Source organism: Oxyura jamaicensis, chromosome 1 (genome assembly GCF_011077185.1).
Source record: "Oxyura jamaicensis isolate SHBP4307 breed ruddy duck chromosome 1, BPBGC_Ojam_1.0, whole genome shotgun sequence".
NCBI classification, from domain to species: Eukaryota; Metazoa; Chordata; class Aves; order Anseriformes; family Anatidae; genus Oxyura; species Oxyura jamaicensis.
Genome location: NC_048893.1, coordinates 120,210,206 through 120,237,173, shown reverse-complemented (window position 1 = coordinate 120,237,173; position 26,968 = coordinate 120,210,206). Strand labels below are relative to the sequence as shown.

The following is a 26,968-nucleotide window of genomic DNA, read 5'->3' as shown; positions in this document are numbered from 1 at the left end:
TAGAGGAACTTTCTAATGAAAAATGGCCAAGATATTGTGCCCAACAACCTTATTATTTAACAAGTGCTTAGACATCTTTAAATATTGCATATCTTAGTATATCTCTTATCTTGTCATTTTTAAAACAATGGCTACTACAAAACCAGTCTGCATTTTCTACTCTTCTGTATTCAGCACTAAGCCAGAGGGAAGAGTGCTGCCTAAGGATCTGTAGGTAAGTTCAGGTGACAGTTTGTATCTTTTGGTTCCTATGAATTTTAGCATCCTCCACTGCCTGTAGGCTCAACAGAAATTTAGAGGTGGCTAGCTGATTTCACAGTTGTCTGTATTTACAAACACAAACAGAGTTGTTTGTATTTAAAAGCCGAATGGGGAACAGTGATCAGCTTTCTGTTTAACTTAACTACAAAAAGCTTGAAAGCATCTCAGCCTGCCTTTGAAAGACTGTTGAGAGCAGCAGCCAGGAAAAGGCATCAAGGGAAAAAAAAAAAAAAAAAAAAAAAAAACCAGAATTATTTAATTTTTTTTTTTTAAATTAATGGGTTTTTTTTTAAAAAAAAAAAAAAAAAAAAAAAAAAAAAAAAAAGTTGGGTGTGTTCAAGAGGAAAATACTACATTTTAAAAGTAGCTCTATAGAGAAAAATGCTTCTTTCTCTGCCATGAAACTCAGAATTACACCATGATGAAATGAACAGATAAATACTTTTACAGTACATTCGAAAAATTGCATGTAAATTGCAAAGTTGTATTCAATAGGAGTCATTTTAATGTATTGAGACATTACAGGGGGTGTTAGTCACATTAATACATGCCTTGGGTGGTTGAATGTTCAAGCACTCCTTGTCTCCTATTGCACTAGAGAAATGTGTTAATGAGTCCATAGAACACAATCCTGTCATATTTTAATGCTATGTTAATTTAAATTGCTGTGGAAAAAATCCTGGGGCTATGAAATTTGTAGCATGGAGCCAAAAGAAGCCACGCATTTTTGTCTTGATCCCTCTGTCACAAAGGCCTAGTTCTCTTGAGTGAGAAATTTCTAAATACACCTTAAGGGAGGAAGAGCTACTATAGCTACCTTACTCTCAGCTGCCTTGTCCTCATGGGTGATAATAAAAATGCTCTAGTGAGGATTATTTGGAGGTGGATTGAGCATAAATTTTTGGCAACCATGCCACTTTACAGAGAAGTTGAAGGATGCTTTATATCTTTTCTTTATTGCATGTTCCCAACTAACAATTCCAAAGGAAAGATGAGGAGAAAAAGGATTAAAAGTCCTTTGCTATGCAGTTCAAATGCAGACTTTTAACAAATGCCACAAGCCCTCTTTTCAAAATGTGGCTTCTTAAAAATATAAAAATGAGAGGACCCATTCTGGCTTCAGCCTTCGTACTGTTATAGGGTAGGCATGTCTACTTAACCAGACTAAGAACATATTGATTCACATTGTGCTTGCTGGAGCTGCCATCAAATTCTTTTAGATTCTTGTGTGTTCAAACAGCAATATTGATGTGGGTCCCTAGCTCCTCTCCCTGTCAGAACCTCTCAAAGGGCTTGCAGGTAAGTGCAATGAATCATAAGAGGTCTCTGAAATAACCTCAGCTCTTTTTTAGGTGTAGAGAGCTGAACAAGAGATTAAAGATATTCCCAAAGACAGTAATACTTGTCCCTATCTGGGCCTTTCCAATTGCATCAGTATTACATATTCGTGAAGTAATTATGAAATTACTATGTGTAGTCCCTCCTGGTGCATTACACACTACATGAGCTTTTGTGGCTCTATCAAGAAGTCCAATAAGCATTTACACCATATTCCACTTTAACTCCACTCCTATTCCCAGATATTCATCTATACAGTAAGCATTAGCCAGTCAGTACCATCACAGAATTTGCTGCACACCCTCTTTGTAACAGACTGTTTTGCAAAACTGCAAAAGGACAGACTGGGACAAGACTCTGCAGGCATCCCTGTAGGCTTATCCAGGCAGAGCCTATAATCCTTGTGCTGGGTAAAGATGCAGAATTGTCATAGAGTCTCCTGCTTACTTTTCTCCAGAGGTGGTCAGATACACCAGCCTGAACTCCAGCCATGGAGCAGACACTTTTCAGCCTTAGGATGGGCCAAGTAGCTAGCAGCCACTGCTTGTCTCCTCTGTTTTCTAAGAAATGTGCTTTCTCTCATCCACCCTGATGTATTAATGCATGACCATAGGCTGTATGCTGGAATCCCTGGTGAAACATCTTGTATTTGCAGTTTAAGTGGTCTTACTCTTTTCCTATTTTTTTTTTTTTTCTGATGTTAAATTAAGTGTGGGTTCCCATTTCCCCAAAGTTCATTTAGCCCAGAGCAAGATTGTTAGTAAAATCTCATGAGCCTATGAGGGTGCTATTTCCAGAACTGAAGTCCTAGATTCCCTTTCAAAATGGAGAAGAGCCTGAAAAACTGTTTTGCATTTTCTAATATTCAATACTGTCAGAAACAGACTCTTTCCCTGGTGGTGTTAGAGAGAGCTGCACATCCTGTCTGGGCTTGGAGTTTCTGAACCATACACAAATCATACCATGTGTCCTTAGGGATATGAATTAAAAGTGTTAACACTCACTAACTGTAGGGCTCCCATAGTTTGCTGGAAATTTAAATTTAATAGAAATCATGGAAATCTGAAGGTTCAGCAACCTGAGAGCAATCAACATACACAAATATGTCTGTTTTACGTGCAGTTAACAGGGAAGGCCAAACTGCAAAATTGTCACATTAATTCAGTTATCATGTCACTTCAGCTTTGAATGATTTGCAACACCTTATACAGCGTTTGCTGAAATAAGGCCCTGTACTGCTGAAATAAGGCCTTGTACATTATTTTCCACATGGTCAGTTTAACTTTTTTTTTCTTTTTTTTTTTTTTTCTTTTTGTGGCCAGGCAATAAGAAACTTAAATAATTCAATAGATATTGCTAACAGATGGCCTGTACCCTAACATTACCTCATAGTCATGTTTCACCTCATGCAGCACCTTCCACTTGGCCATGTTCACATGGCCACTTCACATGGTTCACATGGGCCCACTTCTCTATCTTGTCAGGGAAGTTGTGAGAGAAAGGGTGATTGTTTACAGTTCAAAGATATTTTAAGCTCTCTCAGCCACTTCTTGACAACAACAAATGAGTTACAATTTTAGCTTTGAGTAGAGTCTTTTTTCTTCAGTATCCATGAAATTGGAAATGTATTGACAGACTATATCCTAGTTAGTAATTTATGCCTGCTATGTCTGGTTATTCTTTTGGTGAAAATGGAAATTTGGGGAAAGATTTTTAATGAGGTTTCTTCTTTCTTTGTGGCTTTTATGGACAAATGTGATATTCCCTCTGAGGAGTAAGATCTTTTTTTTTTTTTTTAATAATTACCTCTAAGAACACCTGCAAGTATGGCTGCTGGGAAACATTGCAGTGACAAGTGTCAAAATTAATAATCTCAAGTAGTAAAATAGTTTTAAAGATTGCTAACTTCTTCACAATGTAAAAATAGTCATAGATGTTATAAGGTACCAGTATTGTGTCATATGGAAGTGTAGTCTCCAGTATAATACCTTGTTTACATAGACAGATTCCTATCAAACCATCACACTATTAACATTGTATGCTAACCTCAAGCAGTGATCATCTCTGAAGCTAGATACATGTTTTGTGGGAAAACACAAGTTCAGTTTGGAAAAGAAGGAAAAGTGTCTTGATAAATATTCCTTAGCATTAAAAGTTTCCAATTTTGGTCTATTGTCTTAGATGAACATTTAGAATCACCGGTAAAAGATAAAGTAATCTAAGTTGTGAATTTGAAGGAAACTATTTAAAATCTGTGAGGAATAATCCTATACAAAACCAGAATTATGTCATGTTTAATATCTACTTTTTTATGGAAAACATCCATACAATGTGCTTTAACATGAATATATTTTAAAATACATGTCTTAAGCTATTTGTCTTAACCTTCTTGCATTCCCTCTGTAGACAAACTGTTAAGGGAGTTCCCATGAATGGAATCTCGGTCCAGGAGCTGAGGGTGGAATTAATGACATTCCCTGGTTATAATTAATTAAAACAAAAGAAATCAAGGAAAGTGAATCAAGCAGTTTGTTCCTGAAAATACGGTGACTTCATTTGTTTTTCATTTGGAAATTCAGTAGGCACTGAAATAAGTGAAAATGCTTCCCTAAATGTTGCTAACAACCAATGACTGAGTACAGTAGATGTTGGAGCACACCTGAACAAGACTCCTTAGAAAGAGTTTATAATCTTTGTCATCTTCTTTAAGAACTACATAGATTTATCCCAAGGCTGTGAGCATCATGTCAGATATAATCAGAAGGTAGAGGGAAAGATCTATTTGTGGATTAAAAAAAATACTTAAGGTTTATTTTTGGACCTATTGGGCATTAGTCATATTCCATATTTACTCTTCAGGTGTTTATAGATTTCAGGGTATCAGTATTGACTTGCTATTTTGCTAAAGTCATTGAATGTCTGTATAAGGATGCTATTATAAATCATCATAAAAACAACATCAAAAAATGTTTAACTTCTATGCTTGTAGGCATAGTAGAAAGTATTTCTACAAGAGAGTAGTTTTTAGTAACACTTTGGAATCCAACAGAAAAATGTATTGCACATCCTAAATAGATAGGACAAATTATATATATTTAATAATCTTCATACTTTTACCACTAATTCTTGCCATTGTTTTGTTGTTCGTTTGTTTGTTCTTTTGTCTCTGAGGTATTTCAGATTCATTACATATGAGACAACTGCAGTAAATGAGAAAAATCAGTGGAATCTGTGGTCATTGCCTAAATATATTCACACAAAAAATGGTTTAGGATCATACTCTAACAAAGGTTGAACGAAAACTGCACATATAGATGGCAATTGCCTATATAATGCTGTTCTGTTTTGATCATATTGTGTGTGGAAGCAGAGATTTTCATCCAGATTCCTGTCTAGCAAGATACTGAAATAAGTCTTTCAGAGGTGAGGTATGCTTAAGGTGTCTACACTATGATGAACTGCATCATTTTCAAATGGCTCCCATTTCTCCCCAGTGCCTACAAAGGTAGTCTGGATGAAGAGCTCATGATCCTCTGAGTGCCTAAAGTTATATAAGCTCTGTTCTGCCCTAATTACTAAGTTAGCATCACAAATTGTGGTGGCAGAGAAATTGGTTTAATTTGTTAAAATACATTGTGAAATTGTCCTGGGATTCATTTTTACAAGTCTTTTTATTTTAAAACCAGATTAAGTAACTATTCAATTTGTGGTTTTCTTATGAAGAAACTTAATGCTTTCACCTATTAACAGGGTAAAACTGAGGACTGATTTAAGAATGTTTTACATTTTCCCTTAAGAAACAGAACAACCTTAGAATTTAGAGAGAGAGAGGCAGAGGAGGCGAGGGGAAGAGAAAGAGAGAGAGAGAATTACACCATAAACTGTTGTGAAAACACCTGATGTTGTTTCCATCATTGATGATATAGCACAGATTTTGATTTGTGGAGAAGGTTTTTTGTTTGTTTGTTTGTTTGTTTGTTTATGTTGGTGGTTTTACTATAAGTATTTCTGTTTAAAAAAATAAATCATAAAAGTGTGACCAAACTGAAGTCATAGATCGAGAACAAGCTGGCAGTAACATCTTGTTCATTTATTTCAGTGTTTTTGTTTGTAATGTAATGTCAAACCATACAAAATAAATACGTGAAGGGTAAGACATTGTGGGAAAGAACTGCAGGAAAATGACAGAAGAGAGAGGAAACAAATGACTTAAAATCTTATAATTTCTATTTTTTCAATTTATCATTAATGCTAAGTCATTTCTACTGTATCTCTGTGTATTAGCAAGGTGAGATCCCTACTACCAAATAGGAGACTATGTGTCTGACGTAGTGTAAATATACTGACCAGAGACATTAAAATTATTGAAGATACACAGCAAAATTCCAAACCACCATGTCCTGAGAAAATACGACAGTAAACTTTTTTTTTTTTTTTTTTTTTTTGTAGTTCCAAACCCTCAAACTAGACACAATTATCAAAAAAGATTTTTTCCCTTTTCCTTTTACAATTCATTTGTATTATTTATTTATTTATTTATTGTAAATGGGATATTGCTATTAAATATTTTCAGCCTTGTAGGAATTTTAATTATCCTCATTGAAGCTTGATGTAGAAGATACGACAACAGCCAATTTGATGGCATTCTGCCTTTTAAAAATGATATTTTAATTTGTCTTTCTACCTGAAGATATTAATTTTATAATCAAATGTGAATAGATATGAGTAAAAGGAACTCTCGTATTTTCTTTTTTTTCTGTCTTTCTTTATTGCTTGCTCTTTCCTTTCCTTACTTTCCCCTTCTCTCTACCTGTCCTCTCTTGTATTTCCACTGTCGTCAGAACATGGTTAATAACAAAGTTTAGAATTTCCTAATTATCCTAACAGAAAAAGGGTTGAATTAAAATTAACAGCTTCTTTTGTAATTCACAGCTTTTAGTCAGCACAAGTGTGACCATATTAAGGTGTGACTTGGCTAAGACATTGCGCTTATGCTACTGTATCACATTGATTGTAACTGAGAGGAGACAGAGGTGGGATTAGGCAGCAATAGTCTCCAACTACAAATTTATCCTTCTCAGTAAAACACTCAATATTGAATTTTATTCCCCAAAAGGTGAGAGGGCCAGACAAAGCACTTCCAGACTTCTACAGTACCACACAGTCAGTATGAGCAGCAAACCTGACTATCCAAGGCTTTAATGTGGCAAAGGAGAAGCATAATAATACCCAGAAGTCTGATGCTCTACGCAACTGCCTATGAACTAAAAATTTAATTTGGATATCCTAGCAATTTTGTATCCACAGCAGTCGCTCTTTTTATAAGCTAAAATACAGTTTACACGTGTATATATATATATATATATATAAGTAAAAATATGCTAATTAAAACCAATTTAATTGCTTTGATACAAGCATCTCGGTAAATCATACGTTACTGCATCCAAGACCTACAGAATTTCAGGGATACTTGCCATGAGTACCTTTGAAAACAGCTCAGCTGTTCTGCCTACATGTTCATGTTAAATATGTAACAATTATCATATGTATTTTACCCTTATGTAAATCTATCAAGTACTAACTAGTTAAACCTTGTGACTCCTATATATAACATAAATAAATGTATACTTTAGTTTCTACTCTTTACCTCTGAGGCAAAGTGGCCACAGAAGTGAACATGTCTTTTACAAAGAGGTATAGGATTTGAAATAGCACCTTAGTTTCCTTTTTTTTCATGGTACTTTCATGATCAATTCCAGCAAAATGTTTCACTGTAGCTGTACTACAGAGGGAAAAATCTAAAAATCTATACTATACAATTTGTGGTGTGTATGCATTTTACCTAATAAGACAACCTATTTAATGTCCATGTTATTCCCATGCTGTTATATGTCCAATATTTGCACCTATACTGTGAATAAATAAATAAATAAATAAATAAACAAATAAATAAATAAATGATGGGATCATAAAGACTATTCTGAGTTCGATCATCTGGAAGATCCTGATTCTTTGAAGAGAATTACCATCAAAGCCAATGGCTTGGTGGCTGGAAGGTGACATTTTCCATAATGTGACAGCATGTGTTGAAGCAAGAACTTCAGTAGTTCTCAGGGTACTCTCAACTCCAAAGTTGCTTTATGTTTTTTAAAGTTTAGCAACCTGTTACTTTCAAATATAACATTTGCCTTTTTTTTTCATTTTTGTTTCTCCAAAACAGCATTTCCTTTGAGAACAGATATCTAAAAGAGAACTCTATTACATTATCAATAAACCTAAATAGCGAATAAGTAAAATGCCTAATATATTTCAACTGTACTGTACTGTATGTTTGCTTGGAGAGGGGATGCAAATTGTCAGGACATAGCCTCACAGACCTCCCTTGCTTATAATCAGCTTAAATTACACAGTGAAGAATTCTAAAGTCTCAATAAAGTGCAGTTCCATTGACTGACGTATCTCAAAAATGAGGCAGAACAGGAAGCAGCTGTTGAGCCCTTCCCCTCAGCAAATATCTGTCACACAGGCTGTGCCACCACTGACTGTGAATCCTGTTTGCTCCAGTGTTATGATATAAAAAGAGAGCAAGAATGCATCAACAGAACAGATTTTACACACAGGAAATGAGAAGACAAGAGCACGGGAGAAAGATCTTTCATCTTGTCAATGCCTCTTCATCAAAATTCTGATCACATTGCCTTTGTTTCAGATCCTGACACACTCCTCTGCCTTTATTCTTCTTCTCCTTCCCTCCCTTGTTCTGATTCATCTATCTGCATTGCCAAAAACAAAACTTTCTCCTTTGCATTGACAGTCAACTCTCTTCTTCTCAGGAAATGTTACACCATCACCGTTGCTCCTGTAAAGAACAGCTTGGTTCCCTCTGTAAGAAGAAAGAACCCTGGTGTTTGAAACCAATGGACATTTTTAAAATAAAGAAAGACAAAATGACATATTCAAATAAAAGCTACATTTCTTCCAGATCCATATAACAAAATTATACAGGAGTGTTCTTGCAAATCTTTTTAATTGCTGACCCTCTGTTTCTCATTTTCTGCAGCTTGCTTTCTGTGCTGTCACAGATCTTCTGTAAAAACCATGATAAAATTGTAGTGGCATTCTATGCTGCTACCTATTTCAAGAGAATATTTAATGTAAGAAATAAAGACAAAGGAAATAAAATTTTGGATCTGAGAAATTTGAATTTCAGAACATGGATAACAGAAGTTTGACAAAATTATTTATAGATCCATCTCAGGAAAAGCTGGCATCCATATTAAGCTGGGTGAAGCCTCAAATTTGTTTATGCTGTAAAGTTGTCCTGTAGCCACATACAATACCCTCCCACTAAGGCTCTCATGTTTCTGTATAGACTTGAAGAAAGATTCAGACTGCAAAAGAAAACCCCCCACAGTCATGTTAAAAACATCTTTCTTTAACCCCTTTGTTGCACACACCACAGAGCTCTCACCACGCTGCCACCACTCACAAGGGAATTTTTTTTACTCACTCTGAACCTGAAAGAATATTGGGAAGGTTTCTGTCATAGGAGCAGCATTTTTAAACTTCCTGAAATACTGGCAGTTCTGCTAATAAGGTTACAGATTATACAGCAGCCATAAATGGTCTAAAAAACATGTAAAATTGTAACTTGCACTGTTCTGAACTGGCAGGTATACCTAATTCAGCTCACAATCTTTATTAACAGTACCTGACAGGCAGAACTGAAATTCAGCCTGAATTTCCCGTTGTTTGTTGTTGTTGTTGCTGTTCTTTTTCAGTAGCTCTTGGTCTTTTTATTCCTATTGCCTTCATAGCATGTATTTACATACACCTGTAAAAACGGGCATTGAAACAATACAGGGATTCTCACCTGGTAGCAGTTTTTTGCTCCTATTTTAGCTGGAATAAAATGTCAATCAAACAGAAAATTCCTGTATATTAAACTCAGGCAAGCTACATTCCTTGGCATTTGTTTCCAGATTTTGTGTTGCATTAACCCTGCATAATGTGCATTAACACTTTCAATAACGCAAAACGTCACAGTCCGTATAATATAAAAGCCAAAATATGTCCACAGGGAGTCAGCACAAAGATCCAACAAGCCTCCTATCTTGTCTCTTAACAATGACTAGTAGAAGGTGCCTAAGTGAAGGGTATAAGAAACACAAGAAGTAGGCTGAAATCTTTCTCTCATATATTCTTCTACCTTGGCCATACATAGTAAAGGTTACTTTCTGATTTGGAAGGTGTAATCAGATTATTGTGCTTAATATAAGAGAGGGGCATCTCCACCATGAATTTATTTTAATCTTTCGGAATTGATTCAGCCATTAAAATATCCTGAGGCAGTAAATGACTTAGACAATTCTCTGTTTTGTTATGGGTCTGTTCTGAGTATTCCACATCATAGTTTCACTGGATGCCTCCTTCATCTTTTATAATGAAAATATTGCTCCTAACATTACTTGTAACTTTACAGATCTTACGTGTATTCCTGTTGTATTGATTTTTCCAAATCAAATGGCTTTTAAACTGGGTCTTGTGTACTGTTCAAAACTAAAGGGCTGCTTCTCTTTTTCTGAGTTTTCTCCTTAGTTGTTACAAAGAACATCTTCTTACTATGTTCTAAACTTTAATACCTGTCATGTTCCACCATAACACTTACTAATCTACATATAGTAACTGAGTGTGTTTGTTTGCTTGTTTTCCTTCATAATCTTTCTAATGTCATTCATTATCACCATAGAAACATAGAATCATAGAATGGCTCAGATTGGAAAGGACCTTAAAGATAATCTAACTCCAACCTCTGCCATAGGCAGGGATGCCACCCCAGGCATCAGGTTGGCCAAGACCCCATCCAGCCTGGCCTTGAACACCTCCAGGGATGCGGCATCTACAACTTCTCTTGGCAACCTGTTCTAGTGCCTCACTACCCTTACAGTGAAGAACTTCCTCCTAATCTAAATCTACCCTCTTTTAATCTAAGACTCCTTGTCCTATCATTGTCTACCTGAGTAAAGAGTCCTTCTCCATCCTTTATATAAGACCCCTTTAAGTACTGAAAGACCTCAGTAAGGTGTCCCCAGAGTCTTTTCTTCTCCAGAGAAGTTGAACATCTTAAATAGGTGATCTATAGGGAAGTTGTACTAATGCATTCTTCCTCTTCAGGTATTTTAATCTGGATCTGTGATATTTCTAATGAAGAATTTGCTTTTCCCCTCCCTTTTTCCATTCTGCTTGTTGTCCCCATCTTGCCCTCAAGTAAATTACTCCTACACACATAGGTCACATCTGAAAGTAGAAGCCTAAATTTCCCTATGGCATCCAAATGGCAAAATGAAGCTGCAAAACAGATTAAGTGCAGACAAACACTAATAATTTATGTTAACAACTGGGATAATCCTTTTCAGTTACTAAACTGGGTGCATCGTTAAGCACAAAATCAAGTATGTCTGCTTAGGTGTGTGCGTACATGTGTGCCTGTATAGGAGGAAGACAAAATCAGCAACATTGAAAAACAAATATTTCTTAGGCTAATTAATTATAATGTGTATAACTTTAATTGATTCATGAGCTTTGTGAGGTAGGTAATTCACACAGCTTTAACTTCAAGAATCTCTTACTGTGCTTCAGAACTTTCCAAGGGACATTTTCACTCAGAATCTTTAAACCAGTTAAATGTTACTCTGGACCTGCTAAAGTGATTTACATCTACAGAAGCAGTTTCTGGATTTGGTTTATTTTTTATCAATAATTTTTAGTACTTAATATACTTCAGGATGGAATTAAATGAACTTCATTGTAAATTCATACACATACTCTGAATGAGCAACTTACTACTTAGCTTGATAGTCCTACTGCTTCTCTAACCTACATGACTTCATATTTAGGTTGTTCTACCTGCTTTGAAGTTTGAGAAGTCATTATAGTGCTAAGTGAATGCTTCAATAAAAGACCCATAGCCAAAGAAAGAAAATTTGTATTATGCTACATTAACTACATTATAAGCACCTGAACCTCATTCATGCAAACAATGTCAATACTGCATCTAAGAATGACAATGGGCAGTTTTTGACAGATATTCAGGATTATAATGAGTATTTACTAAACTGTGTCTACTATCCTCTGTGTATACCCAGGAATCTAGGACACTGGGCCCTGAGGTGACCCTCAGGCTCCATGCAGACTCTTGGACTGACCTTGGGCCTGACTCTTGGCCTTGCCTTTGCCTGACATTTGCCAGGCAAAGTAAATGTTGCCACTGGCTCCTGCTCGTGTCCTGTGGGCATGGTGGAACCAGGTCACTGGTGTGAGTCTCTGCTCCATGGCTGCCTGGCCCAAAGCTGCTGTGCCCTGGTGGGAGCTGGGCCACCAATGGAGCTGCAGCACTAGAAGTAATTAGATTTAAAGATACACATTTATTTTCTCAAGCTTGCACATCTGCCACTTTTAAACAATGACATGGGAGGAAAATAAATAAATAAATAAAAACTTTCCTTCTGAGAAAATCCTTCTGTGATTTAGAGTTTTAGCAAGACCTGGAGCAGGCAAGGCAGGGTGTGGCCAGGCCAGGCAGTCCCCCCATAATGGCCTGGCTCCTGAGCAGCTGGAAGCCTGGGAGCCTGCTATGGTACAGCATAACCCTGTGACAAGCAGCCTTTAAAATAAAATAGAAAGACTAAGGCTGAACATTTTTATTTATTTTTATTTTTATTTCCCACAAAACAGCTGGATAACTCAACAGGGCTTTGCATTCTTTCTTTTTCCTTTATTCCCCCTTTTGTTTTCACCTAAGGAGTTGAGATCAGATTTGTCTCGTAATTTCTAACATTTTGTATTTTGATGACTGGTATTTTCTCAGAAAATAAAAGAAAACCCTGAATTGCTGGTTGTCACAAGCTGGACAGCATATTATGCAAGTATCACTTCTTGCTTTTCATTTGCCCTTTCTTTCTTACCACTTTTGCTCAGTTCTAACCATTTTTGGGTATTCATTGCTGGCCTTGATAGAAAGGTGCTCTAGTACAATGAACTCAAGTCCATTGTTTCTATGCTTTTTATTTTTTTCAATAATGTTTGTATTTTAAATCATGTGATATATGATATTGGAATGGATAACAATAATGCAAATTCTGCTGTAATTCCTACTGAAGGAATAAGAATGTTTCTATTGACATTATGGGAATTGGATGAGATTTATATTGCTGAATATTCTAAAAGTAAACAGATCCTCACAGAAAAAGAATCTCTCATTGCTACCTTCTGTTAAGTCTGAGGAGAAAACAAACAAACAAACATACAAAAAGCAATTCTGAAGAGAAGCATACAAATCTTTTTATAGTAAATGAATGCACCCTATCTTTTTATTTTTCTTGTCTTGCAATAGAGTATTTAATTAAATAGATGAGATACATTGTATGTTCTAAATAGTTTATGCATGGATATTACTTTCATTTGAGATGCTTTAATGAGAGAAAAAAAGGAATGGAAAGGAACCATTTATTTTACACATTTAAAAATGCGCAGTAGATGAGCATTTAATTGTCTTGACATTATCCTTTACTGAATTAGGTTAAAGCAGTAAGTTTCAGGACAACCAAGAGTTATTTATATATATATAAATATATATAATTTTTGGTATATATATGTATATACCAATATATATGTGTGTGTATATATATATATATATTTAATTCTACCTTCTTTAAGCATTAAGAATCAATGAAATGCATGTTTTGAAGGAACGTCTCTGAATGAAAGTATCCTCCCACTCAAGTAGTAACAAGATATTTAGCTTTTATGCAATGTCACTTTTCATCTATAGGTGTCGTAGTGCTTTGTTCAGGCCACCTACAGCTGATGCCTAACAGGCATAGGAAGGGCTTGTCTCAGCTGCATATATAGATAGCAGTGCCCCAGCAAAGCAGTGTATCAAATAGCCTGAGCTGTCTGACATGCTCTTCACAAAGGTGCTGGATTACTCACACAAAAATGGTATCAACAAGAAAAGCATGGTAAAATTATAGTAGCTGGGAAAACGTAGCTCAGCAGTGACTGCAGCATGCTTATATTTAGAGAAATGTATGTGTGCTTTAGGCAGAGAAAAATAAATTTGCATCTAGGACTATAAACAAAATTTATTTGTTTGTCTCAGTTATGAGTACTATTCCCTGATTAGATATGTACTCTTTAGAATCAGGTTTGTCTGTAAAGGAAATCAGTCTTGAAATTTTCATGTGACATGTGTTAGTCACTTAAAAGTATCTGCTCTATTGAACGCTCTTGCTTGGACTCATTAAAGTGTGTAGTATATAATATATAATAAAAACACATGGGATAAATGTATTATATTGCATTATATTATATTGTATTTAATATAATATTTTAAATACACAGGAATTTAGGGAGAATCAGAGCAGTCAATAAAATAACAGTTTGCAACATTAACCTTACTCACTCTGCAGAAATCTGGACTACTAAATCATTTAAAAAATGAACAAATAGGGAAGATGTTTTTTGTTTTATCTTTGTTGTTGTTGTTGTTTTCTTTATATATATACGTATATATATATAAGATCAATGTAACTGTGTTTTGAAAAGAGGAGAAAAAAAAAAAAAAAAAAAAGGATATGCTGTCCTTTTTGCTTTACTGAAACTCTTTAGTAATTAGATTGAGACTGTAGTTTACAAGGTTCAGTGTAGATTTTTACATGACCAGGGTTTGTATTTGGTGTTCTTAGCAGGGGAGTGAAGGTGTCTTTCAAAAAAAAAAATATTTATTTAATTTTCATCTAAAAATTCTATGCTTTTTTTCCATGATGGTAGATTTATATCATGTCATATCACTATTATCTATACATACTGAGCAAGAGAATGTGCAAATATGTTGATGTTTTGTTTTACTTTCTCCCATTGCATTTGTTAAAAAGTGGGAAATGAATATGAAGATGAAAATATTTTTTAATCCCTGAAATCCATGGATAATTTGTGAGAAATCAAGCTCCAGCAGTCTTCAGACTCTCTGGACAGACTTTCTAGCAAGGTGAGCATGAGGTCAGAAAGTTCTGAAGGACACCATGCAGCTAAGAAGCGATATTAGCTCTTGAGTGCTGCCCATTCAAGCAGATTGAATTTACTAACCTTAAACATTCTGCATGATATCGCCCCTTCAGAGCGATATACTCTGTCAGACCTTTCATTTTAAACATATTACTTTCAGAAAAGGAAGTTTACTTTGACTGAACTGTTTAGCTTTCCATAATAAACATTAAGTGTGATAATCCTTTCAAACACTTGCTAAAAATTAGATGAAGACATGGTGCATGACTCCTTAGTTCAAAAGACATAATTCTCAAGATCATACACATAATGCAGGTATGCTACTCATTAATTCATTCAGTATGCATTAAATAACATGGAATTAAAATAATGTTTAGAAAACTGGTAAGATTTTGCTTCTGTTTTAGCTGTAAAATGATGAGGTTGTAATGAGGATGGAGGAGATTCCCTGCTTTATGTACATTCCATACTTATTAATGGGCAGAAAAATCCAAATAAAAATACAGTATGTACCTGTTCCTGGCGGGGGCCGGGGCGCCCCCCCCAAAAAAAAAGCCTAAAATCTCTTTCATATGCATTCATACAACTGCATTGCTATTCATAGCAATTCAGTAACTGAGACATGAACTGAATCCAGTTCCCCCCACCATGGCAGGGGCTGGATGGTCTTTAAGGTCCTCTCCAAACCAAACCATTATTCTGTGATTCTGTGATTCCCTAGCCTAAGAATGAATTTAACTTGAGAATGAAAGTAGTGTATTCTGTACATGCAAATGGTATACAGGTTTTATGTGTTATTAGTCTGGTTTCAGTGATTTTAGCAATTACATTGTATTTTGTTCACATCTTTTGGTTTCCACTATTTTCATCTTCCCTTTGTCCTTCTGGTCCCTTAACCAGCCTCTCTGGGAACTTATATAGCTCCCACAACCACTGTATATGAACACCTCAAAAACAGTAATACCTTTTTATCTTCACTGCACCCTTGTGAATAAGAACAGTGTTAACTCACATTATAAAAAGAAGGAACAAAAGCACAGAGATTAAATGACTTGCCTGCCAATGGAAAAGAAATCTGCAAAAAAACAGGAACTAAACCTAGATGTTCTGAGTGCCTGGCCAATGTTTCAACCCCTAGCCTGTCCTTCTTACTCTCTGCCAGTCAGCCTAGAGCATTCCTCAGTCTGTTGGGTGCAAATAAGACACATGTAATGGAGGTGCTTTTGCTGGGAGTTTGGGATCACTCACTTGTGGTGACAAAGCAGCTCTCCCGAAGGAAAAAAATGAGTATCAAAGTTGGAAGCACATCTCTCTTTCCCCCCCCTCTTCCTCTTTTAACCAGTTAGGATGCCTGAGCTTCTAAATCAGGCACACAAATCAGCTTTTTAAAGTATATAGTATGAGTCATTTAGCTAACTTAAAATGCCCTGTACATAAAGAGAATCCCATAAAGTTTTTCATGTGTCTTTTACATACCCACGCATGCAGATCACTCATCACTGTAGTATCTAAATGCTTGGTTTAAGCAGTCACATTAATTCCTGTATTTTAAGATTGAATTTTGACTACCATTCTTTTGCATTCATTTCTATTTTTTTAATCCAAAATGAAGAATGCCATTCTGTTGTTACAAAGAGAGGTGACGCGGGGAGTGTGCATGATCTCCACTTGTTCTACAACAGCTCCCACCTCTCTGGCAACCCTCTGACTCTGCTCAGCATTTTATCTGCCTATCAATAATCCTGCATCCTCTATCATAAGACTTAGTAAGTTCACACTTTCCCAAATGGTGCTTTTCTTCTCTTCCTCCCTTCTCTTGTAAAATGTTGGGGGTTTAAAAAACATACTATTTTTGATTCTTATGTATGCCTACAGGTTTGACTTTGTGATAGCCAAATGATACCTAGTATTTTGTCACTGCTTTGGAGAATACCAGTTATGCATATATATATATGTACATATAGAAGTACATGTTTAGCTCATATTTTTCAGATACCTACTTCCCCTCCACCCTTCCAGCCTGCATGCTAGGTTGTAAGAGGATGAAATGCCCCAGATCCAACTGTCTCTCTGTATGTAGGCAACATTCTGCATCTCTTCCTGTGAGCGTGCATTTGCAAGGTTAGTGCTATAGAAGAGGGGATGCATAATTCCCTGCACATTTGTGCATGAATTTGGCCAAATTTATTGGGGGAGTACTGGTATTTTACAGAGTTATGATTTATAGAACATTTGTTTAGTATTATAAGCATTTGCAAATGACTATTTATTTTGTGAAGTAATTAACATTCCTAATTAGATGCACCTTGCAGCTGCAGTTAATCTTAATTGGCAACAACGCAGTTACATTTTGATGCATATCTTCAGAAGAGTTACAGCGGAGAAGAAAAAAAAAAAAAAAAAAAGAATCTGAAGGGAAGGAAATAAAACTGTTCCCACACAGTTCAGAGAGTTCGCACAAAGAAGATCCCATGGCAACAGCGAGGCCCACAGTTTGCCTTATAAAAATCCAAGAATAGATAATGTATCATCTCTTCTGAAACAACACTCGGCTTCGGGAGCGGGAGGGGCGGGGGGCAGAGGCGAAGCCGTGCCCCGCTGCCCGAGAGTTCGCCCCGTCCCTGGGAAAGCGCAGCGCACCCCGGCGCTGCGGGGGTGCGGCGGGTGGCGCCGGGCGGAGAGATCCCCGCTGCCGGGGAGTTTCTGGTGGATCCCCGCGAAGGGCCCTCCCCCACCTCTCCTCCCCCCCCTCAATAAATAAATAATAATAAAAAATAAAAAATAAAAAAATATTTTTTAAAAAAAATCAGCCTCTGAAAGTCATGCTTGCAAACCCGGCGGCGGCGAGTACCGAAGCATCCATGGGGTGGCAGTAACAGTATCTTCTTTATGACTCGCAGCAGAGCGGAGAATGCATTCAATCAAATGAGCCGGTCTTGTAGAAACGCTGGAATCATTTATGCATTGCAGTTTCTCTCGCCTCTCTCCCTCTCTTCCTTTGCTCCTTAGGATATTTTCGGTGGATTGTGGTTTTCAATCAAGATCTCCTGTTCTTTGCTGATCACTTGTCATTTCCACTGGGGATTCGCATCAATCGGGGCAAGCGGACAACCGTTTTTTTTCCTTCCTTTCCCTTTGGAGATTTTCCTTTTTTTTTTTTTTTTTTTTTTTTTTTTTTCCTCCAACATCACCCCCGCCCCCCTTTCGGCGCGGCGGCGAGGGTGCTAGGACCCGGGAAGCACCCTCCCCCCGGCATCCCCCCCCCCCTCCGGCACGGCACCAGGAAACCCCTCCGGACCGCCGATCTCCGGATACTTGTGCCTGGCAGCCCGGATCCGGCCCTCGGCGGCGGCGGCGCTGGACGTGGAGCTGCTCGTGGGGGGCCCCCAGGCCGGTCGCCCCCCTGCCTCCTCTCCCCCCCCTCCCCCGCCGCCGCACCTGGATGGTACCTCCCGCCGGCGGCGCGGGCACTTTCTGAACTAGGAAGGAAGGGGCGACTCGGAGGGGCGAGGAGGGGGGGGACGCCGCCGAAGTCCGTATGGAATTACCTGCGGCCGCGGCGGATGGATGGGCGCCGCGTCCCCGGCACTCGCGGCCAGCGCAGCAGCAGCCCCGGGAGTGAACGCGGGGCTCCTCCGGCTGAGTGCGCAGTGTGGCGGCGGCGGTGGTGGTAGTGAGCGGCGCTCACCTCGCTGGACGGATCGCACCGGAGGGATATTTCGGAAGACTCCCGCGGGTAAGGTCATTTTATCCGGGCGGGAGCCCCGGCGTGGTTAAACTTGGTGGCGAGTGATTGAGCTGGGCACTTGGGTGCTTGCTGCATTGCCCCGGTGCGAGGGGATCCGGCCGCTGCTGGCACTTGAGTGAAATAACTGCAGTAGGTATTCCGGCGGGTGCTTCTTGCGATAAATCAAAGAAGGAAAAAAAAAAAAAAAAAAAAAAAAAACCTTCTCTTCACCCTCTGGATTTGGAAGTACCGTGACAGCGTGCCGGGCAAGGAGGCTTTAATTTCTCCTCTTTCTCTTTTTCTTTGACCCCCTCCCATCCCCCTCTCCTCTTTTTGGCTGAGAAGGGCATGTGATAGTAAAGAAGCTCTCCGTGATGGAATCTGTTAAATATTAGACAGGATCCCATCTGCCGGCTAAAACAAATGTTTCCAACTCCGTGCAGCATTCTGCTGCATTTCAGAGCTGCAGTGGAGGTAGACAAATCCCGTTTTTCAAGTTGTTAAACTTTAAGGTGGCAGTCCTTATTAATCATGGCACTGTGTCTTGGTGCTAAGGGAGTTAAATGCCTCTGGTGATTTGGGATTACAACTATTCCTGCAAATCCTGCAAGGAAATTATAAACTGAGAGACGGTAAGAAAAAGTCCCTTTCTGACAGAAGAAAAATATCATAAATGTTGCTAGCCTAGAAATGTCTCATCCACCTGCTCCTATAAAATATTTTTTTACACCCAATAACTTACCTGCTGGAACCTCAGACCACGTGCATGGGAGTTGAAGATTTGCAAACAGAGATCCTATCTTCGGTATTTCATACATATATTCATCTGGCTGAGGGCTGTGTGTGAATTAATTCCTCTGTTAGTTGTGGTGTGAAGCGAGAAAGGAAAAGGAGAGAAAAGACCGTCTTTAAGAACACAGGGGAAGCACTTCAGCCTTTAAAGGGATCCAAGCAATGCACCTTGCTAATTTTTCTTTGCAAAATCAATTCTGATAGAGGGAATGGGGGAAGGTTGAGGGAATGGATAGGGATGACGTTGCACAGTGCAAGGCACCGCAATGCTAAAGTTCTGTAGTGTATGCGAAAATATATACCCTTCTGTGATGCTGGTGGCTTCATGCATAATGGATGGCAGAAGATATGCAGATCTTTCTGTAGGAAGATGGAAGTATTTGCGAAAAAAAAAATAAAAAAAAGACCGCGATTATGTAACTTGATTACATCAGTGGCATCAGTCGCCGATCGTGTAACGAGGTGCTCACACGGCGCATCGATCACCTGGCTCAACTTTGTCACTCTGGCGGCGGGGACCCAGGCAGAGGAGGGGAGATCCCCTCTCGGCGCCGGCAGGGGCTCGCCTCTTGCCGACCGCCTCCAGCAACGGCGTGATGCTGCCGGGCTCGCCCGGGACCGGGAGCTCGGGGGGAGCCGCCCGCTCCCTACGAGCGGGTTCCCGAAAAGCTCCGCAAGGGCAGAGTCGGCAAGGTCACCGGCACCCCGGGCCTGCGGTGCGAGGTGGCAGCAGAACGGGTCAGGAAGGCGGCCGAAATTTAGGCTGATCCCCCTCCTTCCCTCACCTGAATCTGAGGGGAACGCTGCTGACTCCTCGTCCCGTCTGCGAGGCCGAGACGGGGACGTTTTTTTTCTCCCCATCCCACTCAACAACAACAAAAAACCCCCAAGTCTTGCCAGATACAACGGCCTAATCGACCTGTTACCTTCGCAAAAGGACCTACAGGGAGGACCTGGCGTTAAAGCTGGGGGAACAGTAGCCTGTTAAGATGTTGCAAGCATCTCAGAAGCAAGTAGGTGAAGGCAAAGGTGTGCCAGGAGTCCCACTGATTCAACTCGGGTGGACCTTCTTCCTGAATTGTCCGCAAAGAGATCAGGATCCGGGTAGCCTTTATTCTAATACTCACTTTAGAGTCATAAATCACTATTTTCATCTGTTCTGGGGGGAGGGGCGGGGGGGGGGGGGGGGGAAGACTCCTTGAAGACAGATAAGCTTGCAAAAGCACTGCTGAGGCCCCATGAATGCATTTTCTGAAAAGTGTAATCCTGCTGAAATCTTAAAGCAGCTGAAATGAGCGATCTTATCATCGCTGGCCTATGTCCTACCCCGCTTCACTCTGGATTCATTCTAGCAGAATTTCACTAAACACCTTTACACTTTCAAAGAGGCTAGGGCAGAGTAGCTTTTACATCTCCTGATAAACATGTTCTCTTCATACCTACTCTTTATCACATTTAATGCACTATCTCAGTATTTTTAACATGGCACCATCCTGATTTTTTTTTTCTCCTCTGCTTCCCTGAAAACATCAGTATTTTAAAGTTGCTGTAGCATTAGTTCATGAATATTCTCATATTTCTCGAGGATAAGTCTGGGCAAACACTAATAAATCCAGCTAATGTGGTTTAGAGTTTGACATTCATGGAGTATAGTGAGTAAATTGGAAAAAAAAGGCTATGAAGTTAAGTCTGTTTCCATCCTTCAGGGGTCAGAATAACACTATGGCAACTCCTATGCCTTGCTACAGCTCTTGTAATTTTCAGAAATGTCCATGGCACACTCTGATCTGTCACACATGATTACAGGCACATTCTTTCCCTTTAACTCCTGACACACACTTCTTGTGACACACATGCTGCATACCTATCTTAAGGAGAGCAATAGTGTCCAGAGAAAGTGTTATAAAACCCATTCTGCAAAAAAGTTGGCATTAACAGTGTTGGAATATATCATTGGATACATGTAAACTGGCAAGCTGGCTGCAAGGATTTGCAAATTTAGGGAAGTACAGAATGATAAGCAACCAAGCTTTATTTATAGTTTAATTTCATTGCTGTAGTTAGTAACAACCACTCAGTAAAAATAGGTTTCAGCTCCAATGCAATATCCATTCCTTTTGCAGCCAATATAGATTCTTTAAGAGGAAACTTTCCTTGCTGAAATAAAACTGTAAATCACTCTGATGAAGATAAATATTTACATAAAACTTTCCTGGACTACAAATCTCAGACCACTGCAGAAATGAGGGTTTGGTCACCTACTCCTTGGTAGCCTTGGGAAGTCAGCTTTTTTTATTTTTTTATTTTTTATTTTATTTAAAAAACAAACAAAAAAAAAAAAACAGCAGCACATGGAGAATAATCTCAGTGCGTCCCTCTGAAAGAGCAGGCTTCTGACTGCTGCTGTCACCGAAGACTTGTTTTACTGCTGACAGGAAAAAATGGAAGGAATAATTTTTTTCCTATTCAGTGATATTTCTGTAATGTATTCACAATACTTTCTGTGGTCATTATGTCAAATCCATGTCTTGGAAAACAAAACAAAAAATGGGTAACTGACTGAGGCTCTCATTTGGTATTTTTTGCACTTACAGAGAAGTGTTAGGATATACTTTTATGTTTCATAACAGCTGTGATCAGCAGCAGCTGGGAATCTTCTTGTTTTTATAGTGCATGCTGCACGATAATATATGGCAATTGAAACATCCCAGCTCTGATTAATATGATTAAAAACTAGCAACTTATCTAGTGGTGCTCAAATTGTAAAGTTTAATTATGGTGTCACCATTTGCACAGCTGTAGATAAGGTTGTATCAGCATTTCTATTATAAACCTCTATCTTGTTGCCATCCGTTGTGTCAAGGCTCCATGAAATAAGAATTTACAGTAGAGACCATAATGGCTGTTTTGGATTATGGCAATGGCCTGTCAGGTCAGTAATCCACGTTTCTTTAAATCCTTACATGCACATCTACAGTAGCACCAAAGCATCCATTATGTTCTATCAGTTCAAGTGTATGCTTGTTTTATTTTAAATTGTAATTAAATATCATATGATGGACCACGGTGACTCAGGAAGGATCATTTAACCTATTATTTTTCATATACTGTTATTTTGTTTTCATATTCTTAAAAGAAAAACAGCTCAAATGCAGCAATGAATTTTACTTGTGATAGCTTAAAATTAATTCACATTTGGAAGAAAGCTCTTTTGAGGGGAAGGAGGGGAAAAGAATTAAGATGAAAGGTTGTATTTTATTAATTATAATATTCAAACTTTGCATGTTCCCCTAAGGGATTTGTATATGGAACTCCGTCCTGTTGCAAAAGGGGAAAATCCTGTGTCATTTGTAAGAGTTGTATAAGACCAAGAAGATCTGGCTATTTATTTCAACAGTGGGTACTCTTGTTTTTCTAGGTCTCTCAGTACCTGTGCATTATAGGTAGTTCTGGGCCATTTAATGGTGTTATATAGCATGCTATTTATGCCTCAATAACTAGGTCTGAACAAATGAATCAAGGACATCAGTTTTACTGTCCCCTGTACTTAGAAATGTCATGTTTATAAGAACAGCACACAGGCATGTAATAGTCCTTCCATGGTCATAGCATCAACTTAAGTAATTCCCCATGTAGATTATGATTAGGGATGTAAAGGGAGAAAAGGATAAAATGAAAAAATTGAGATTTTTGCCATTGTGATAGATTTTATTTTTAGTTTGGGGTGTAATTTAGGAAGTGCTCAGCTTAGCTTCTAAAAAGAAACACAGAAACCTAATTCATGCAACAAGAAGACCTATACGGTCTGTATAGCTAGCATGCAAACAAGGGGTAGTAATACTTGATAACTAGATGGCCAGAGGCATCAGGAAGTTTTTCTGTTCCCTGGTCCATTGTGCTCTAGGACCTTCATTTAGCCTCATTGAATGGTACATTATAAAAGAGGAAGAAGATGAAGACTAGCAAAACGGGTTAAAACAGGGGTTGAGAAAGTATTTAAATATATAGTCAGATGTAGCTCTTGTTTTTCAAGAGAAGGGGTATATTTGTATATTTATTTTCTGTGTTCTTCACTAGTAAGATTGACATTCCAAGTTATTCCAGCTCCTAACTCTACTGCTCTATTTTTTTTTTTTTCAACATGCTTACTGTCTTCAGAACAAGGCCAATCATCCTTACATCTACAAGCCTGTTTTCAGTTGCACAGCAAGACCCTGATCTCTCACTTGAGGTATACTGAGGTACTTTTCCAAGTAGGTAGGAACATGAAAGAAAGAATGTTTCCCATTGGGTATTTTAGAAAAGGCAGGCATTTTACATGAAACACATTTTCCTCTGACAAAGCATAAATCATTGGAATTTCCCTCAAAAAAAATCACAATGTAAGGATTCCTCTTACAATGATAGTAAAACTGCTGTGTAAAACCCCAATATCTCTGTTTCACCTATTAAGTTCCTCTTGATAATGTGTACTTGAACAGTCAGTAGCAATTTCAGCAAACTCAGTCCCAGCCAAAAGTTTCAAGGAAAATGAAATCATAGTGACATGCATTGTTATAACACACATGGAAAGGCTTCTCCAGGTGATGCTAGGAGTGAGTTTAAATGCTAGCGACCTGTCTGGATTCCCAGACCAATTGCCTCAGACTCTGAATTACTGTGCCTGAATGGTGTAAGGTGCTCACATCTACATTTGTCCATGCCTACATCTATTTGGCAGTGCACTTCTGCTGGATTTGAATCTGAGCTCGGTGGAACATATGCCTCAAGGATAATTTCTATACCAAGAAGATCTCTCAGTATGATGAAAACCTTGGGATGGAGCCACTATGTCAGAAGAGGGATGTGTTTGGCCCGAATGCTTTTGTGTAGCACTGATCCCTGGCAACAGTTTTAGCCCTGTGTCTGTCAGATTACAGTTCGGTGCACAGAATTTCAGGATGGGAGCAGAGCACAGCTGTCACTGTATAGCACCTTGGCATTCCTGTAATTCCTGTATCCTCAACTTCTCTCCAATGCTTTATGGCTGTCTTCTCCCAAGTTTAAACTCCCCACCCCCCCACCCCCCCATAACTCCATAACTCATCTCATCTCCTCTAACAAAACAGAGAAGGTTTGGCTGTCAACTTTCTATTAGATGTTATTTGTGGGGTTCCATAGCTGAAGTCAGTGTGCTAACACCAATGTTAAATCAGGTTCACTGAGTGGCAGTCTCTCCCTTTCTCTACATATATATCATATTTAGTATTTGTGCATGTGTTTGTGTACATTGCCTGCCTCTACATATATATGCTTTTACTCGCATACATATGCAGCAATCAAGATAAAATATTCCAGTTATTTTTAATGTTAATGTATAAAACATAACATGATTCAAACATAATATGAGATGGTAGATGTTTTCATAGTTTTTTGTTTGTTTGTTTGTTTGTTTTTAATATTAATATATTTTTTAATGATCTGTAAATGCAGCTTACTTGAAGATAACACAGATTTATTTTGGAATACCCAAACTGAAATATACTTTAAAAGGACTATCAGAGATGATCAGTCAGGTTTATATATATATGGAAGTTTAGAAAAATATGTGGTAACACTTTGGAAGGTAAAATCTGAATGTTTCCCCTATGTTTCCAACAGAGCAGCAGCTACTATCGCAAATCTCTTGCCTATTATTATGGAAAAACTCAATCAAAGTATTTGCTCAGTGCACAGCAGAAGAAAGCTGAAATGTATATTATAAAAGGAATGCAAAACATTGTACTGGGTCTGGCTGGGATGTTAACTTTCCCTGCAGCAGCCCATACAGTGCTGCGCTCTGCACTTGTAGCTAGAACAGCAGTGGTATCACACCGGTGTTGTGTCTGCTGCTGAGCAGTGCTGGCACAGCATCAGGACTTTCTCTAACCCTCCTAGGGGGTGGCCAAAAAAGTGAGAAAGAAACATCACCAAGGCAGCTGACCTAAACCAACCAAAGGAATATTCCATACCATATGATGTCATATAAAAGGTGGAAAAAGGAAGAAGAGGGGAGGGGTGGGGTCTCGTTGCAAAAACGTCTGTCCTCCTCCCGAACACCGGCTACGTGCGTTGAGGCCCTGCTTCAAGGACATGGTCAAGCATCACTCATTTGTGGGAAGAGTAATTTCTTTCCTCTGCACTTCCACATAGCCTTTACTTGTTTTGTTTTGTTATTCACTTTCTTCCTCCCTCTTCCCCTTTCCCTTTTTTCCCTTTAGTTGAATTGTTTAATTAATAATAATATTTCCTTAATAATACTTTTTCTCTTTAATTAAATTATCCTTATCTCAACCCGTGAGTTGTTTTTTCCTTTACTTCTTCCCCTCCTCATTTGAGGAGTGGGAGTGAGAGCGGTTGTGGTGTTCAACTGCCTAGCACGGTAAAACCACCACAGCATTTCTTGTGTAACACTTGCTTTACCACTGATGACTCTCATATTGAGTATGAATAATGTGTCTGCTTTTGGTCACTCCTGATCCAGCAAGCTATTAAGGAAAGACGAAAGAGAATGACAGGAAAAAGGAAAGACCTCTACATGAAAAGATTTCTATCTGAAGAGATTAAATATTTTTATTATTTAGAAAAAAAAATGAGCGAGAAATTATATGGGAGAACAGGAAATGCAGTAGGAAATACTGAAGGCTATTGAAAAATATTTTGGATTCTCTTACATATTGTTTCCCTGATGACCAATAAAATTAAATTGTGACAAATCTAAAATGAGTAAAGGAAGGCTCTCCTTTACTTTAGCTCATTCAAATCCTTTGGTTCTTATTGGTAAGGATACAGCAAAGAAAAAGGTCTGGTAGGATAGAATAGGTTGAGTAAGTCTAGAATAAGAAAAAAAATAAAAATAAATTGTACACTGTAATAGACAGATAAAAAGGTTATTAGCCTAACAGATAGTTGAATAAGACTATCAACTTGTGTACCAAAGGACCACCTGCTGACTTCCAGTTACAGTGCAATCAATGGATGCATGCATCTGATATTTCTGAAGGATGATTCTTCCAAAGGATTTATTATTGGCATCCACTAAGTAGATTAACTGTAAGTGTGATCCTGTAACCAGTATTCTTCACTACCTATTCAGTTTACAAATCTGACAATTAGCATACTGCTTAAAGAAGGTTTTATTAATGCTTAGGGGACAATCTAATTTGTCTCTTTTGAGTCCTCAGTACTATGGTCTTAATTCAAAACCCACTGAAGGAAATGGAAAGATATCTACTGCATTCAGTAGGTTTGGATCAATCTCCAAGAGTCTTGCACAGTTTTTTAATCCAATTTCCTCATTTTTGTTATTTTTCTGTGAGAAAACTCATGCTATTTCTTATCTTCAGTGGGTTAACATTGATTAGAAAAGGAAAATCATGTAAACTTTAACAGAAAATCATGTAAACTTTAACAGAAATCCATAAACGTCCTTGACATTTATCATCAGTATCATCAATTCCCATCATTAGAAAATATACAACCTTCATATTTTGTTTCTTTGTAGAAATGAATGTCTTTATTAATGAAAGATTCTTATGTTATCTCTGATCTCTGATGCTTTCAATTACTTTGATGGGGAAAAATCATAAAACCCTTTAAAAATAATCACTAAATATATATGCAGTATTAGTATATAGCCTAGGCTAGTTTGTCCTAAAAAATAACACAGATTAATCACAATATAAATATGTTTTAATATTTGCTTAGACTAATATATCCTCTTTCCTTTTGCCTCTTTAGTGTTTTATAAACTATATTCTATTAAAG

At 38.1% G+C, this 26,968-nt stretch overlaps 1 protein-coding gene and 1 long non-coding RNA gene across 6 annotated transcripts in view; one reads left to right on the top strand and one right to left on the bottom strand.

Moving 5' to 3' along the window:
• Positions 1-8,781: 8,781 nt before the first annotated feature.
• LOC118160966 lies at positions 8,782-19,554 on the bottom strand. 2 transcript variants are annotated; one of them, XR_004747785.1, is made up of 2 exons: positions 19,134-19,554; positions 8,782-9,433 (listed from the first exon to the last, which is right to left on the bottom strand). It is a non-coding gene; the product is annotated as an uncharacterized LOC118160966 (long non-coding RNA). The 2 variants fall into 2 exon arrangements; XR_004747784.1 differs by lacking the exon at positions 8,782-9,433 and adding an exon at positions 18,209-18,995.
• The window catches only part of IL1RAPL1 (interleukin 1 receptor accessory protein like 1), a 723,370-nt gene continuing 713,651 nt past the window's right edge, over positions 17,250-26,968 (top strand). For all 4 annotated transcript variants that reach the window (XM_035316058.1, XM_035316062.1, XM_035316059.1 and 1 more), the window contains exon 1: positions 17,250-18,400. The gene's annotated coding sequence lies outside the window, so the exon portion shown is untranslated. The remainder of the gene's footprint in view (positions 18,401-26,968) is intronic.